An 18,144-nucleotide genomic window follows, 5' to 3' on the forward strand; every position below is an offset into this window, starting at 1 on the left:
GGAGAAGATCGACTCTAAAGTTGACGCTAAGCTTGATGGTATTGCTTCAAGCCTGAAGTCTTCCGGAGAGTCTATGCAATCTTTGACAGAGAAGGTAGAAGCCCAAGAAAGTCTGATTTCCGGGTTCATCCAGTCCAGAGCAGCGCACCAGTCCCATGTTGTCCTGGATGCCTCCAAACTGCCTCCCTTCGATAAAGGGAACCCATGGCGTCTGGCCTTACATGCTCCCTTGCATAATGACACTTTGACCATCGAAGGTTTAGGCACCCGTCGCTTGGGGGAACTGGAGTTCTTCCCGCCCAACTTAGTTCCCCCCTATCCAGGTTTCGCCAGGCTAATGGAAGAAGCCTGGGTTAGGTCTGATAAGGTCCCTAAGGAGACGGTTATCTTTCCAAAGGATCAGGCTCAATCTACTCTGTTGCGCGCTCTCACCAGTTGGGAGTGCGAGAACACTAAACTCACTCCTTTCAAAGGGACTTTCATGATGTTCTCTACTGGCGATGCCATTCCAACTCCTTGCACTACTAAAATTGCGGAGTTAACTCTTCAAGCGGGTTTGGATGGCAAGCCTATGCCTCAGCTCCGGGAAACGGATTCCACTTCTCTCCTTTTTCCCGAGATTCGGAGTGTTGGCTGGGAGCTCCCGCAACTTTTACAGTAGGGAAGCTCGATCCTGAGTGTGCCTCCGCCTTGTTCAGTGAGCATCTTCCTCGAATTCCAGAAGCTTTGCTCAAAGCAGAATTTGAAGCCAGGGGCAGGTTAGGGTCGTTCCTGCACGCAGTCACTATGTCAGAAGTAACAGCTCTAGCCTATCATGACGAGCCCTTGTTTCAGGTGGTTACAAAGTCTTTTCTGGCTTCCTTCCAGTCAGATCTTTATGACTTTGTAGTAGCCAGACAAAATTGCAGAAAACACATCTTTACGGAGACCACCATCAGACATGAACCTAATAGGTTAATAAAAAGTTCTATCTGGGGACCTAATCTCTTTCCAGAGGATGAGGTTAATACTGTTATGGCTGAAGCTACTAGAGCCAACCAAAGTCTCCGTTCTCGTTGGGGCCTTCCTTTTAAGAGGAAGTTTTCTGAGACCTCCGGCCCTCAGCCTAAAGGGAAGAGGTTCAGGAGGTTCCAGGGCTTTAAGAGACCTCAAGCCCCGACTGTGCTTCAGGCTGTTCCAGTTTCACAGGTCGGGCAGCCCTCCACATCTAAGGCGCAACCCCAACAGCAGTTTGTTTTGGTGCATCCGAATCAACATGCTTCCGCTGCACCAACTTTCGTGACGTCCCCAGCTTTCAACGCCTCGTTTGAAAGCTCGGGAACATTTCGAGGCTATAACAGATATGCGAGAGGAAGCAGGGCTAGAGTTGCCTACAGAGGTAGAGCAACATCCAGGCCCCTCTCACGGGGAAGGGGAGGCTGCGGGACCAAAGGTAACAGACCTTCCCCTAATCAATGAGACACCCCAGGTAGGAGGGAGATTGTATCTCTTCAGGGACCGTTGGGCCTTCAGCCCGTGGGCCCACAGCATAGTCTCGAAAGGACTGGGTTGGAGCTGGTGCAAGGGGCCTCCCCCACCAGTCAGGTTCCTTCAACACCCATCCCAGGACTTACAGGACTTTGCAGAAGAACTCCTGCAGAAGAATGCAATAAGGAAAGTCAGACACTTGAAATTTCAAGGCCGTCTGTTCAGTGTTCCGAAGAAGGACTCAGACAAGCGGAGAGTAATTCTGGACCTGTCCCGTCTCAATTCATTCATTCAATGCGACAAATTCCGCATGCTTGCAATCTCACAGGTACGGACTCTACTTCCTCGTGGGGCCGTCACCACCTCTATAGATCTTACAGATGCATATTATCACGTCCCTATTGCGAGAAACTTCTCCCCTTACCTGGGATTCAGACTAGGAAAACAAGCCTACTCCTTCAGGGTCATGCCATTCGGGCTCAACATCGCACCCCGAATTTTTACCAAACTGGCAGAGACAGTCGTCGAAGAGCTGCGGTCCCAAGGGATCATGTTGGCTGCGTATCTGGACGACTGGATTATTTGGGCACCCAGTGCCAAAGAGTGTCAAAGAGCAACCCATATAGTCATCAATTTCTTGGAATACCTCGGTTTCCAAATAAACAGGAAGAAATCACGCTTAGTCCCAGCAGCTCAATTCCAGTGGCTAGGGATTCATTGGGACCTCAGCACTCACAAACTGTCTTTACCACCAGCCAAGAGAAAAGAAATAGCCAAAGCTACCAGACAGTTCCTCAGAAACAAGCATGCCTCTCGTCCGCACTCCAGGAAAGGATTCTCGGCTCTCTTCAGCTTGCTTCGTAACAGACTTGCTGCTGAAAACCAAACTGAAAGACATAAACAGGGTTTGGCAGAACGAGCCAACAGGCGGAGCAGAGACAAACTTTCTCTGATCCCCCAGATCTTGAGGAAAAGACTTCGCCCATGGTCGACAGTCAAGAGCTTGTCAAGATCAGTACCTCTCCAATTTCCCCCTCCGTCTCTCGTGGTACATACAGACGCCTCCCTGAGCGGTTGGGGGGATACTCCCAACACGGAAAAGTCCAAGGAACGTGGTCGACAGTGTTCCGCCAGTTCCATATAAACATCCTAGAAGCCATGGCGGTGTTCCTAACGTTAAAGAAACTTTGCCCGGCCAGACAGATTCACATCAGGTTGGTACTAGACAATGCAGTTATAGTACATTGCCTGAACAGGGGAGGCTCCAAGTCAGGTCATATCAATCAAGTGATGATAGCGATTTTCTCCCTAGCAAGGAAACATTGTTGGCATCTGTCAGCCACCCACCTGGCAGGTGTCCGGAATGTCATTGCAGACTCACTTTCCAGGACAACCCCACTGGAGTCGGAGTGGTCTCTAGACAAGAAGTCGTTCGCGTGGATTTGTCTTCAGGCACCGGGTCTCCAGGTAGACCTGTTTGCCACAGAGAGCAACCACAAACTTCCCTGTTACGTAGCTCCCAATCTGGACCCTCTGGCTTATTCCACAGATGCAATGACAATCGATTGGAACAGGTGGCAAAGGATCTATCTGTTTCCCCCGGTAAATTTGCTGATGAAAGTTTTGCACAAGCTGAGATCATTCAGAGGCCGAGTAGCACTGGTGGCACCCAACTGGCCAAAAAGCAGTTGGTTTCCTTTACTTCTAGAGTTGAAGCTCACTCCCAGACCTATTCCCAACCCACAGTTGACACAAATAGTACAGACTCGGATTGTGTCAACTTCCTCAAGAATTCTCAGTGCCCTAGCTTTATGGATTTCATGAAATACGCAGCGCTTCAAGACGCCAAAATTGACCCTCTTAATATATTCATTGAATCTGATAAAAGAGAATCTACCCTCAGGCAGTATGACTCGGCAGTTAAGAAATTAGCCTTGTTTCTGACAGAATCAAATGCTCATGAGATGACCACAAACCTAGCAATCTCTTTCTTTAGGTCATTATTCGAGAAGGGTCTGGCTTCTAGTACTGTTACTACAACTAAATCTGCTTTAAAAAGAATATTTTTACATGGTTTTAATATTAATCTTTCAGACTCGTATTTTCATTTATCCCTAAAGCATGTAAGACTTTAGACCAGCAACCCGCCCACACATGGTCTCCTGGTACTTAAATGATGTTCTTAGGTTGGCATCAGACACTGATAATCTTTCATGTTCATACCCGAGTCTGTTAAGGAAAACTCTGTTCTTAGTAAGTCTAGCCTGAGGGGCTAGAATTTCTGAACTGTCTGCTCTTTCTAGAGAATCTAATCTTCTGGAGAGGGAGGCTTCAACCTTCCGGACTCGCCACTGGTAGCTAACACAACCCCCAAGAGGCGGCATGAGCTCTCAAACCACGCCCCTGGGCGGAGCTATCGGAGACGAGCGGGTTGACTCGGCAATAGTAGTCACATTTCTGAAGTTGACTTCGGCAGAGAAGGTTCTCCTCTTATCCCTCCCGCTGCTTACAACTTCGGTTTGCCGGTTCTCACAAATTTGCTCCCAGCACCTAGTGTAATATCTCATTCCACTCCCAAATTATGGAGAGGCAAACTCTTACTTCCGTGGAGGTTCATCGGCCTAGCGAAGATTCCGAGGAGGCGGATGTAGGCAACAACAAAAAACGTCCACAATCGACTGCAGGAAGTGATATACCTTCAAATTCTGACATTGTTAATATGTTACTCCAACAGAATCAAACTCTCATGAAAATTATTCAGAAAGGGTAAGGTTTTAAATTTTGTTTACAACGAAAACGTCATATGGAAAGCAGCGGAATTGGACTTGTGACGTCATCAATGCAAATGGCGGCCCACATACGTAAGTATGTGGGCCGCCATTTGCATTTTGAAAGGTTCGAGCAGCCATTTCCGAACATAGCGTAAGTAGCTTAAGAAATGCATGATTACAACTTTAAATAATAGGAGGAAACCAATTAAATGCTCCAAGGGATAAAGAAACGTATTACTAGGTATACAAAACTAAGTGCTTGCCTGACACTCAAAAACCCGCAGCTTAATAGTACTAGTAGTAGGCTAGACCACAGGTAAGTTAGGCCGTTTGGGTTCACAATTCCCACTTTCAACCTATCGACATTAGCCTAGGCACTGGGGGGCGATCTGCAAAGGACAACATGAGGCAGGTCTAGATTATGTCAATAATAACAGAACTAAACCTAACATATTCACTTAAATAAGGTCCTGAATTAACCTAAGAGGGCTATTTGAGTCGTGAACCCCATTGCTTGACTTCAGCCTTCTACGTCCGCTGCTGTCCATATTCATTAGACCTGTTGAACAAAAAATTGACATTAAATTATGGAAAATAAATCACTGATACAATAACACATTCATCTCGGCAGAAGTGGTTCACCTGCTAAGAAGAATGAGGGCCCCCCACCTACTAAGCGCTCTAGACGATCACCTGAGTTACCTGAAAGTGCAAATTTAAACCTCTTTTCCTTTTATAATAACGAAGATGAAAATGATTACGAGGATTTCAACCTTCTTACCTTCCATAAACCCATTCCTTCATATATTTCCACCAATTTCAAAGCTGAACCATCTTTTCACAGAGAAGGGAAAATTATTTTGAACAACTCATTATTAGCTTTAACTTTCAGTGAAGGCCATAGTGATAATCTGGATAAATTCTTTGTTAGTAGTCAAAATAAGGAGTTCTCAGACTTTTTTAAATTGATCAATACTCCAAAGTTGAATTTCTGGCCTGAAGGTAAGATATTTGATGATAGCCACAAGAGGAAATTTTTCTATGACATAGAAAATATTAAGATGAGTATTTCCGCCTTTCAAGGGCATGGAGCACTGGCACACATAGTAGATCCCTCTAAAGTAAATGACATTGAGTTCCTGTCCAAGATTATTATTGGTCCTCTGAGAAGGAACATAGACTTAGTAAAAAATTTGATAAGGAATTTTAGAAGTAGAGCACTTCCTAGATACCTCAAGGAAGAGATGAGAGATCTCATAATCAAAGCAGACATTAGAGAAATTTGGAATATAACTGAAGACCAAAAACTGCCATTGCTGCCTGCTTTCGTAAGGGTCCCCTCCTCAGAGGAGGGGCAGCAAACTTCAGGGGTAGGAGATTCAACTTTGGTGGCAGATTTCAGGGAAGAAGGTACAATTTCCCCAAAGGAGGGAGGTCCCAAAATAACTTTAGCTTTGGATTCAAGTCTCGGCCACTTAGAAGAGGTAATAGGCGAGGTGGGGTCAGGGGGGGGAGATTCCAAAATGGACAAGCGAATAATTCAGGAGCCAAAGAAAAGAAAGACAAATAAATTTTTCTCCATCCAAGAAATTGAGCCATGCTCAGCACCAGTTTTTAATGCACCAGTGCACAATAAGCTTAACTCGGCACCAGACCAAGATGTTTACTCAGCTCCAGACCATGAGTTTTACTCAGCACCAGACCATGAGTTTTACTCCGCACCAGTTGATAACGAGTTTTACTCTGCACCAGTTGTTAATGAGCTTTTCTCAGCACCAGATAATAACGAGCTTTGCTCAGCACCAGACCACCATGACATTGGGCCAAATGCTTTAAAGAAGGATGGAAGACAAGAGACCTTGCTGCCTGGGCCCTCAAACTCAATGTATAACTCCTCCCAGACCCCCCCAGAAAACAGGATAGGTAAGTCACTACAAATGAATATTAATAGTTAGAGAAAGCTTCCTAATGCCACTTTGCTTGTAAAATTATCAGTGAAGGGGGTGAGAATTCCATTTAATAATAAACTAAAAGCCCAGAGATCATTAAAAGGGGTAGGTAAAAATAGATTTTATTCAGCTAACAAGCGGAAAATTTTGGAAACAGAATGTGATAGACTGTTAAAACTAGGAGTCATAGAGCAGATCCCCAGAACTTCCTTTTACTACTCCAATCACATATTCTATAAATTAAAACCAGACGGAACAGTACGACTAATCTTTGACATGAAGGTGCTTAACACCATGATAAGAAAACCTTCCTTTACCATGCTCAAGGCTAATACAATGTTTCCCTATCTACATCTCCCTCGAGTAGGACGCCTTGACGAGGTGAGGGGCTAAGGACCCTGGCCTTTGGGCCCGGTCCTGACAAATCATCCTACATAGTTTTTGGTTTAAATGGCGTGGACATTTCCACATTATTGCAAAATTTTACTGCTTAGGTGAGTCTGAGAAGGGATCATTTTTTTGGAAGGGGTTCTGCATTGAAGCTAATTGTGGAGTTGTGGTGGTTGAGTCGCCACCTGAGATAGTTTGGACCTAAGAGATGGTGATGGATTTTCCCACTGCTATCTTGAGGGCGGAATCATCTCTGGGGATCAGCCCATCGGAATCCAGGGGGCTGGTTTTTGGAGGTGGGACTCCTGGCTTTTTTGTCCGAAGCCCACGAGTACGGTTGGAGTGGGGAGTCAGTCCCCATTAGTGGGGGCAGAACTCCCAGCAGGCGGATTGGCTTATACCTGGGCCACTGCAAGCGCACTGGTGCTATCCTGAAAGGGTAGGGTATGGGGTGGACTGTTGGGAGTCAACTCTCACTTGTGCCATTGGTGGAGAATGCGAATACCTGACTGATCTACGATACTTTCTTGATATGACCAAGCAGTTTTGGGTGTGTGGATGAACCAGTTTGTGTGTGGTGGTCTGATGTGTGTATGCTTGGCATCTTGGGGTCTCTTTGTGGGCTTTGGGAGTGTGTTGGGGTGGGAAGCTGAGCAGTAGAGCTGCCCAGTTTGTCCTTTTGATATGCTGTCGGGGTCTGTGCGGGGCTCTTGGGTGTCGGGTGTGCACTTTTTGGACCTTTGCATGTGGACTGGTTTAAACTTATGGATTTGGCTTTTAGTTCTCCCTCCCCTGGATCCGATGACTTAACGGCACTGGCAACGACTTCTGGCATGAACATGGATACGGGCTTGGCTGTTGGACAGAACCAAACACTGAGACACCAGGGTGTTAATAAATCTGGTGGATTTGATTCAAATAATAGGGTCCTTTATTGCACTAATGTAAACTTATCATTAGATTACATGAATGTTTATACAGTGTAGTGAAGTAATTCGGCAAAGTGGAAAGAATTAAATTAATTCTAGAAAAAGATAAGCAGTCATTTTGTGCTTTTATCAAATTTTTCTCTCCCTTGGAAGCTAGTGAGGCACAACAAAGACTCCATGGCCACATTCTGAATGACTCAGTTGTCAGCACGAAAGTGTTTTCAGTGAAAAACTTGAATGATGAGCCATTTGACTTTGTTCCAAAGGCTGAAGAACATGGACCAGTCCCATGTACCAGAGCTCTTCCTCCCCCTTTATGGCATGTTGCTATCTACAAGGAGGGAGGGAAAAATTTGATAAAAGCTGCTGACTGCATTGAGAGCAAGGTTGGTTCCATTCCCATTGGAAATTTGAAACGGTATGGAAAGAATCTTCTAATAAAAGCTGGAAATGAGACTCAAGCAGTTCTGTTAGCTAACTTTAAACCTCCTGAAAGTGGAAATATTGAATCTATTTCATCTCACAGATTCTTTAATACACTGAAAGGAGTAGTTTACTCAAAAGATCTGCATGTTTTTAAAGAGGAGGAGATTCTCCATCGATGCCCTCCTTGTGTATCTCATGTAAAAAAACTGGGTGGTGATGCAGCTATCCTTTTAACCTTCTCCTCCAATTACCTACCTGATACCATCATTGTTGGCCATGAGAGGATGCAGGTTAAAAAATATAAAAGAAGTCCTAGACAGTGTCGCAAATGCTTTGAATATGGCCACATTCAAAACTCTTGCGATAACAATAAAAAAGATGTCCTGTGTGCTCTGCAGAGCACGATAATTTTGATGATTGCAAAGCAGCCCGATACTGTTTTTCTTTGCAAGGGTGATCACACACCAAACTCTAGGGCTTGTCCCAGATATAAATTTGAACAAGAAGTGTTGGCAGTGGCAGATAATGAACATATTAGCATTAGTGAAGCAAAGCGCACGGTAATGGGGGCAAACAAAAGTGCCAACACTACGTATGCTTCTGTAATAAAACTTATGAAAACTTCCAACAATGTAAGGCCACCAATAACTGTGTCTGATGGAAGATATCACAAACCTGGTATTTCTCGAACCATAAATAATAATGAAAATCTCCAAACTGGTGAGAAACTTTGTCAGCAAGTGCTTTGAAGTCCAATAGCAAAAATTGTACTTCCAAAAGCACAGAAAATTTATCTTCCACCACATCCACAGCTGTCGATTCATCTCCAAAAATAAGGGTGCCAAAATCGGCCAATAATTCAGGAAAATATTCTGAAAATACTTCAAACCAAAATAAGCTAAAGGAACAATCCCAATTAGATAGAGCTAGTTCAGAGCCATCAATCGCCACAGCCACAAACAAAAATAATAATAAAACTACAGTTGCAACTACCAAGAAACGCACAAGAAATAGTTCCCCAAATAATGATAATTTTATAATAAAAACTTCAAATGGGTTCAGTGTTTTGGAAGAAGACATCTCTCCTCCTAGAAAGGTGGTTCCAAAAGTAGTTTCAGAACAAAACATCCGAGCTCAATTCAGTCTTGCCGCCCCTAAGACAAATAGGATTAGTGGTGCACAGAACCACAGCAATAATTCTGAACATCAGGTTCATAATAAAAAATATGAAGATCAACCAAAGACCCTGAACACCAATTCAGATGAAAAGGGATTAAGAAAACAATCTCTTATAAAGGAGAATTTCCCACTCCACCCTAGGAACAGTACTTCCCCCTCCAAGGAGTGGGAAGTAGCACATTTTACCACCTTAGCATTCTTGCTCGATATTCTTCAGTGGAACTGTAAAGGTCTCAGAGCCCGTACAGAAGACCTTAAAGTTTTAATGCATGAATTCAATCCAGGGATTATATGCCTACAGGAAACAATGTTAGGCAACTCTGTTTATAATCCTGGACTAAATTATTCAATATTTAAATCATATCCCCAATTGGTGATCGTGCCCATGGAGGTGCTGCAATTATTATTAATAAATCTCTACAGCACTCCACAATACAATTAAATACAACACTACAAGCTGTCGCTATTTCAGTCATTTTGGAAAAGAGGATAACAATCTGCTCCTTATACCTTCCACCAGACCTTGATTTTAACATTGGAGATATTCAGTCGTTAATTGACCAACTTCCAGCTCCTTTACTTCTGCTAGGTGATTTTAATGCCCACAACCCCTTTGGGGAAGTCGGTTTTTAGATAGTAAAGGGAAATTAATCGAAGACCTTATTGACAGGAATGATGTTACCCTGTATAATAATGGGTCAATGACTTTCCACAACATTCACGATAATCATTTCTCTGCACTGACCTTAGTATTTCTTCAACTAGTATCCACCTTGATTTTAATTGGTCTGTTAATGAAGATTTAAATGGAAGTGATCACTACCCGATCCATTTGAAATATGCTCTGAATGCTCCATCTGAAGTTTTACCTAAGTGGAAGGTAGAGGACGCAGACTGGGATAAATTTAGTAAGGGTGTCAATCTAGATAGGGAGTTTGAGTCCTTTCATTCTCATATAGATGCCTATGATTACTTTATTGAATCTACTTTGAAGAGTGCTGAAAGCTCGATTCCAAAAACAAAAGGCAAACCTCGAGACCTGCAGTTCCCTGGTGGAATAAGACGTGGTATTCTGAGAAAAGTGACTAGGAAATGCTACAGACGTTACAAAACTAGTGGCTCCCCTCAGTCTAAATTAATCTACAAACGTGCTTTAGCCAAGCAGCGGCGCTTTTATAAGAAAGCCAAAAGAGAATGTTGGCTTTACTATATTAATGGAATAAACTCCAAGACCCCACTAAGAGTGGTGTGGCGCAAAATAAGGAAACTGAGTGGAAAATTTGTAGCGTCACCATTGCCCTCATTAAAAATAAATGACACTCTAATCACAGAGCCCACTGAAGTTGCCAATGAGCTAGGAAAACACTTTTCTAAAGTTTCCAGCCCTAACAATTATTCTCCAGAATTTCAAAGAATTAGGAATTCTGAAATGTGTCTGAAGTTTGATTCGGGAAAATCTGAACCATACAACTACAAATTTTCCCTAAGAGAACTTCGTGAGGCGCTCTCCTCAAGTGAATCCACAGCTCCAGGTGAGGATACAATCATATATGAAATGCTGAAACACCTCCCAGATGATGCCAAAAATATTTACTGAAGATTATAAACAAAATATGGGAAACTGGAATTTTACCCAAGGACTGGAAAATATCCATAATTGTCCCCGTTAAAAAGCCTAATAAAGATGCTTCCCAAGCCACCAGCTATAGACCAATAGCTCTTACCAGCTGTGTATGTAAGCTGATGGAGAAAATGATAAATACTAGACTGGTTTGGCACCTGGAGACCAAAGGATTACTATCGCCATTTCAATTTGGTTTCAGAAAAAACCGCTCCACCCTTGATCCCTTGCTGAGGCTGACCAACCAAATCCAGCAAGGATTCGCCAAAAAGTGTCAGACCATTGGCATATTTTTTGACTTGGAGAAAGCATATGACACTACCTGGAGAATTGGCATCATGAAACAATTGCACAAGATGGGCATATGTGGAAGAATGGTCAGGTTTATATATTCCTTTTTATCAGACAGACTTTTTAAGGTAAGAGTGGGAAACTCCTTCTCCCAACCTTTTATGCAGGAGGAAGGAGTTCCCCAAGGAAGCGTTTTAAGTGTAACACTTTTTTCAGTGGCAATAAATAGTGTGATTGAAAAAATCTCGCCCCCTGTTAAATGCTCGCTTTTTGTCGATGACCTTGCAATATACTGCACAGGATATGATTCCTTGTCTGTATGTAAACATTTGCAAAGGTCTATTAATGCTATTACTAAGTGGGCTGATGAGAATGGTTTCAAATTCTCCTCTTCCAAAACAGTTGCAGTAAGATGCGTGTGGAAGAGGTTCCCACACTTAGTTTAAAAGGGTCCATCCTTCCTTACGAGAGTGAAGTTAAATTTCTGGGGATGACTATTGACCATAAATTAACATGGGCTAGCCACATAAATGCCCTAAAGTTTAATGTTAAACAATCTATGAATATTTTAAAGGTTGTCTCTGGATTTAGTTGGGGGGCTGATAAGAAATCCCTTCTGAGGCTATATGACTCTCTGTGTCGATCTAAGTTAGACTATGGCTGTCAGATTTATTCCTCAGCCTGTAAAACCAAGCTAAAGGAACTGGATGTTGTACACAACATGGGGTTGAGAATATGCTCAGGGCTTTTAGAACTTCGCCTGTTGAAAGCATTTATGTCGACACAGATCATTTACCCCTTGATCTAAGAAGGCAAGAGCTAGGGGTTGCGATACATGGCTAGAATGAAAAGTGTTCCCAAAAATCCCTCCTTTCAAGCACTAAAGGAAACAGACTCTCGAAGTTTTTTCTGGTACAAGAGCTTCTAAACCATTCCAAATTCGACTGAATGAGGATGTTAGGAATAATCACCTTAAATCCCAGAAAGTCCTGGAAGTAGAATATCCTGTAAATCCTCCATGGCTTATCCCAGAAGCATCAATATGTAAGAAACTGTTTAACAAAAAGGACTGCACTGTAGAAGAGATTAGGGAAAATTCTTAGAGCACGATGTTACCCATACTAATTTTACAAAAATTTATACAGATGGATCTAAGTCAGATAGTGGTGTTGGTTGCGCTGTTATCCTTGGTGATACAGCGTACACAGCTAAATTACCTGACTCTGCATCAATATTTACTGCCGAATTAACAGCCGTAGTGTCTGCCCTAGATTTAGTTTTTTCAAAGTAGTGACTCTAATTTTGTCATATACTCAAACTCTAGAAGCACCTTAGAAGCTATTAAAAAAATTTAATAGCTTTCATCCATTAATTGAAAAAGTTCAGGAGTGGCTTTTTCGTATATATTGTCGACGTAAATCAGTCTCTTTCTGTTGGGTCCCTTCTCACGTGGGGATTCATGGAAACGAGATGGCAGACAGGGAAGCGAAAGCTGCTAGTATTTTATCAGAAACCTCTTTTAGAAAAGTGCCTCATACAGATCTAAAAGGTCCCATTAGATCTTATGTTTTATAAATGGCAAGAAAGGTGGACTTCTCCCTTCTTGCCAATAATAAGAAATATAGAAATATTAGGGATAATGTACTACCGTGGTCTTCGTCATTCCAGCTTGACAGACGAACAGAGGTTATTTTAACGAGATTAAGGATTGGGCACACTCGTCTAACCCATCAGTTTATTTTAGAAGGAAGCAGCCCTCCAGAGTGTGCTTACTGTAACGAGACACTAACAGTGGAGCACATTCTGGTGGTCTGCCCCAGATATTTTAACCAAAGAGAGATATTTTCAGGGTAAATCCCTGTCTGATATTTTGGGGAGATGAAGCAGATATTTCTGCTATCATCTCTTTTTTAAAGTGTATTAAAATTTTTAACAATATTTAATTTTATTTAATTTATTACATCACGTAGAATTTTAATGACATTAATTTTTTTTTTGTATATAGCACATCATTCATTAAACTTCATACCCTTATTTATTGGTCACATCACTTCATTTTATTTATTAATCATTTCCTTCATGAATTCATAACTTTAACATAATTTATTTTCTTTCCATTACGGCGCTGAATGGCCTTGTTGGCCCCAGTGCCTGGGCTTTTGCCCTAAATATCATACATCCATCCATCCTATCTACATCTAAACTCTTGGGCCTGCAAACTAGACCTAAAAGATGCTTATTGGCACATTCCATTACATGCAAGTAGCCAGAAATTTCTAACCTTTAAACTAGGTAAAAGGAAGTTCAAATGGACTGTGGTACCCTTCGGACTAAAGACAATGCCTTATATTTTTTCAAAGATAATGTACACAGTGATCAAGTACATTAGAACTACACATAACATCCTAATATTCAACTATCTTGATGACATTCTTATATTAGCAAAAGATTATCTCACATGTAAAAATCACATTCAGCTAGTCATTAGGATCTTATCAGACTTAGGATGGAATATCTCTTTTAGGAAATCCACAATTGAACCAACTCAAAGAATTGAATTTTTAGGGGTGCATTACAATCTGGTTAAGAAAACCATGAAACCCATTCAGAAAAACAAAGAGAAGTGTATCAAATTGGCCAAAGCTTTCTCCAACTCTGTTAAATCTGACCTTCATTCATATCAGATGTTAATTGGAGCATTAAATTTCAGTGCTTCTATACAAGCTGGGGAAGGTTCCATCTTAAATATCTCCACAGATACCACAGTTATTTTAATTCAGGGTACAAAATCATTCCACACTCCTTCAAAAATACCTAAAGCCCTGGGAACAGAGACAACTGTACAGAGAGATTAACATTCCAAAAACAGGAATAGATACAGAACTTTTCACAGATGCTTCCAACCGGGGTTGGGGAGGAGCATTAGTAATAGCAGGTAAAATATACTCAATAAATGGAACTTGGACACATGAAGAATCCCTCCTTCATATTAATGTAAAAGAGTTATTAGCTTGCTTTTATTCTATGGAACACTTCAGTACAAGGTTATACAATAAAGTAGTTTTAATACATGTTGATTCAAAGGTTACTAATAGTTGGCTAAGGAAGCAGGGTAGTATCAGAAACAAGTTAGCTCATGAACTCTTAAGGAAAATACTAGGCATTATAAAAATTTACAACATACAGATAAATTCCATATCGATCAGGGGAGTAAGTAACACCATTGCAGACTCACTTTCCAGAGACCTGGGATCCATTCACACAAACTTGCCTCAGTGACAGTTTATTCACCGTAATATGTTCAGACTTCAATTTCACCCCGGAAATAGATCTATTTTCAAACGGCTTCAACACAAAGTGCAAAAAGTTTTGTCCATCTCTTCCCAACCAAGAAGCCATCAGCAATAATGCACTTGCGATTAGCTGGAAGGGATCAACACCTTTACGCCTTTCCACCAGGATTCTTACTACACAAAGTAGCCTTTAAAATCTATAAGGAATGCAATAATAACATGCTTTTCTGTACCATATCGCAGGGGACAGAACCATGGATCCCATTAGTGAGGCCAGTCTCGAAGCAGCACAAACGATATACTGTGAAGATCGAAGACTACCAGATAGTTCTCAGGGATTGTATCTCACCCTCAGCAAAGCTCCAATCAACTTTGATCGCCTTCAAAATTTAAAGGACCAGCTCCCAAATGTCTTTCCTCCTGAGGTTTGCTCCAAAATTACTATCAGCTTGAGGGACAGCTCCATGCACAAGTATGAAAACCTATATAATATTTTTAAAAGTTTCATTCACAAAAAGTATGGAAGGGACAACAAATTTCCCCTGTTAGCAATTATTTTATTTTTCAATCACCTTATAGACAAGGGACTGTCTTACAACACCCTGAAGAGCTACAGAGCAGCTTTAGGTCCTATCTTGTCAGGATATTTCCCAGGTTACTGTCTTGCAGAAGACAAATATGTCAAAGCAATGATATCGGGGGTTAATAGAAGGAAGCCTAGCAACACTCACCAGTTCCCTGGCTGGGACCTAGACAAAGTAATCTCCTTCCTCAACACTACAAGAGATGACTCTATCCTACTACTGACACAGAAAACCTTATGTTTAGTAGCCTTAGCTTGCCCTCTAAGAGCAAATCAATTTAACAATCTCTGCATTTCCAGGAGCACCTTCACCCCAGAACACATTGTCTTACGGAACCACCCTTCCTTCATGGCCAAAAACCAAAAGAACAACTATATGCCAATAGAGATCAGCTTTAGGAAGCTTCCTAACAGACCAAAAATATGTCCAGTCAGACAATTGAACTTTTATCTGGTATACACAGACAAAGTCTGTATGGAAAGAAACACAGACAGGAAAGACCACATATGGCTAGATGAACACTTCAAGATTATGACTTTACAAAAGATGAGACAACTTTTTAGGGAGTGCATTTTCAGAGCCGACCCAAAGAGAGAGATATTTTAGAGGTAAATCCCTCTGTGATATTTTGGGAGATGAACAGATATTTCTGCTCTCATCCCCTTTTAAAGTCTATAAACATTTTTAATAAAATTTAATTATATTTTATTAATCACATCATAGATATATATATATATTTATTTATTAAGCATTTTCTTCATTAATTCATTCATTTATCATATTGTAATTTATCTATGAACCATCTTCATCATACACTCATTAACTCATTTTTCATAATATAATTTATTTAGTTTCCATTACGGCGCTGAATGGCTTCTTTGGCCCCAGTGCCTGGGCTTTTGCCCTAAAACTCATACATCCATCCATCCATCCATCCAAATGCAACAAAACAGTCTACTAATTTCCACTCAATAAGGGGTCAAGCTTCATCAAGACTGCTATATCAGGGTATATCTATGCAAGAAATTATGTCCAGAATGAATTGGAGAAGCGACTCAGTCTTCAGCTCGTACTATGCTCTCCTCGGCTTGCAGGGGGCTTTTGATGCAGTAGTCGCTGGACTTCATCTTCAAGCCCCCTGAAGCATCTGTCTAGCTACCAGTGGCGAGTCCGGAAGGTTGAAGCCTCCCTCTCCAGAACGGTAAGTTTACTTGTGAACGGAGGTTCTGGAGTGGGAGGCGAGACCTTCCGGACTCAAAGTCTGGGTCACCCTCCAACCCTACCCCCGTGAGCCGAGAAGACCATGTACCAGGAGGTTATATATACAAGAATATATACATACAATCACTACTTTTCCACAGAAAACAAACTAACTGCAGAATTTTCAATGTATATATCAACCGAAACAGCACAAGAAGATTGACCTTACTAGTAAAAAGACCTTTTTGATCAACAAATTTGCACCTTCACAGTAATTCCTTCATATCTTGAACAGCCTAAGGTAAGCTCAACCACTTCTGCATTATTTTTGTTCTATTACAACTTCAAAAATGTGACTACTATTGCCGAGTCAACCCGCTCGTCTCCGATAGCTCCGCCCAGGGGGTGTGGTTTGGGGCTCATGCCGCCTCTTGTGGGGGTTTCGGGGGGGGTTGTGTTAGCTACCATTGGTGAGTCCGGAAGGTCTCGCCTCCCACTCCAGAACCTCCGTTCACAAGTAAACTTACCGATGTTGATTTCCTCCCGTCAGGTGAAGTTCTGTTATCCCCAGATCCTAGTTTTTTAGCAAAGAACGAAGACCCGCAGAATAGGTGGTCTCCTTGGAAAATTGTCCCTCTTCCACAAGATTTATCTCTGTGCCCAGTCAATACTTTTAAGGGCTTACTTAGATAGGACCTCTAACAGAACTTCGGGTCCCCTTTTTGTTAGGGAAGGGGGCAATATTTCACTCAAAGCCATCAGACAACAAATTCTTTATTTTATTAAGCAAGCAAATCCGAATCAGTACCTAGGGTCCGTGATGTTTGGGTGGCCACTTCTACTAACTTTTTCATTATATGAATTTTGATGATCTTAAGAAGTATACGGGTTGGAAATCACCAAAAGTATTTAAACGCCACTATCTTAAGTCTTTAGAGGCCCTTAAATTTTCCACAGTTGCGGTGGGTAATGTGGTTCCCCCTGGTCCAACTCAAGTTTAGTTTATATGAATTTAGTCCCTGACCCCGTCTTACCTGCTTGCCCTACGTCTACCCTTGGGTCAGTTCTGCCCCTTAGCCTAGCCCATTTATTTCCACAAATGCCTCATTGTCATTTATTTTTGTTAGCCTTAAGTATCCTAGTTGGATTAATATCATAGTATTCAAAATTTTTATCTGAGTACCTCAAAATTTTACTGTGAATTTCTGAATTTTTTACCTGTATGCCTCTGAATTCTGGTTTTGTGGATAATGTTTGAATTGTCAGTATTAAAACACAGTGAAGTTTTCTTTAAATGTTTTATTTTAGTTCCGGTTGTGTATTCTTTGAGGCGGGCCACCAAGCTTTCGTATAGCTAATTCTCTGTCACTATTTCACTGGGTGACACAGGTCGACCCAGAAAAGGGATTTTGACAAAGGAAAAATCTATTTCTTGGGGAAGACCTGTGTCACCCAGTGACCCACCCCTCGTTTTTTCCCACCCAAGAGAAATACTCAGCTTGGTGGGTGCTAAATTTGGGATGAGTGTCAGTCTTGTGATGATGCCTACTTGGCGGTCGGGTGAGTATTCTGGGTTACAAGTGTGTAACGGCTCATCCAATTTGGGACTTTGAGAATTGAGAAGTCTATTGGACGAAGGCCTGTGGAAGCGTAATAGCTCACCCCTGGTATATATCGACATCTGTTTAAGATGATCGAACTGGAGGTAGTAACTCCAGCATTCTACATAACTTTTTTCTCTGGTATATATAGCAATCTTATACCTAGAAATGTGCTAATTGGAACCAATTTCACTGGGTGACACAGGTCTTCCCCCAGAAATAGATTTTTCCTTTGTCAAAATCCCTTTATAATATATATCTTCCTTTGTTTCAAAATTAAGTGTTATAGATTCTGCTTTATTCTTTATCTTTCTAAAATGTTTGTACAAATTTTGCTCACTACTTATTTTGGCAAAACTTTTCCCAATTATGTTACTAATTTCAAAGGGATCTAAAAGTTTTTTGCCATTGTCTAATATAGCTTTCTGGGTGGTCTAATGTTT

At 41.6% G+C, this 18,144-nt stretch overlaps 1 protein-coding gene across 14 annotated transcripts in view; it reads left to right on the forward strand.

The window, feature by feature from the left end:
* Positions 1–18,144, forward strand: part of LOC136851844 (nitric oxide-associated protein 1) — a 447,511-nt gene that overhangs the window by 29,307 nt on the left and 400,060 nt on the right. The window contains exon 2 of one of the 14 annotated variants that reach the window (XM_067126172.1): positions 14,560–14,788. The exons of 12 other annotated variants lie outside the window; for them this stretch is intronic. The gene's annotated coding sequence lies outside the window, so the exon portion shown is untranslated. Of the gene's footprint in view, positions 1–5,557; positions 6,162–14,559; positions 14,789–18,144 lie in introns of those variants that run through there. One more of the 14 variants, XM_067126199.1, reaches the window with a different exon arrangement.

Source organism: Macrobrachium rosenbergii, chromosome 3, assembly GCF_040412425.1.
Source record: "Macrobrachium rosenbergii isolate ZJJX-2024 chromosome 3, ASM4041242v1, whole genome shotgun sequence".
NCBI classification, from domain to species: Eukaryota; Metazoa; Arthropoda; class Malacostraca; order Decapoda; family Palaemonidae; genus Macrobrachium; species Macrobrachium rosenbergii.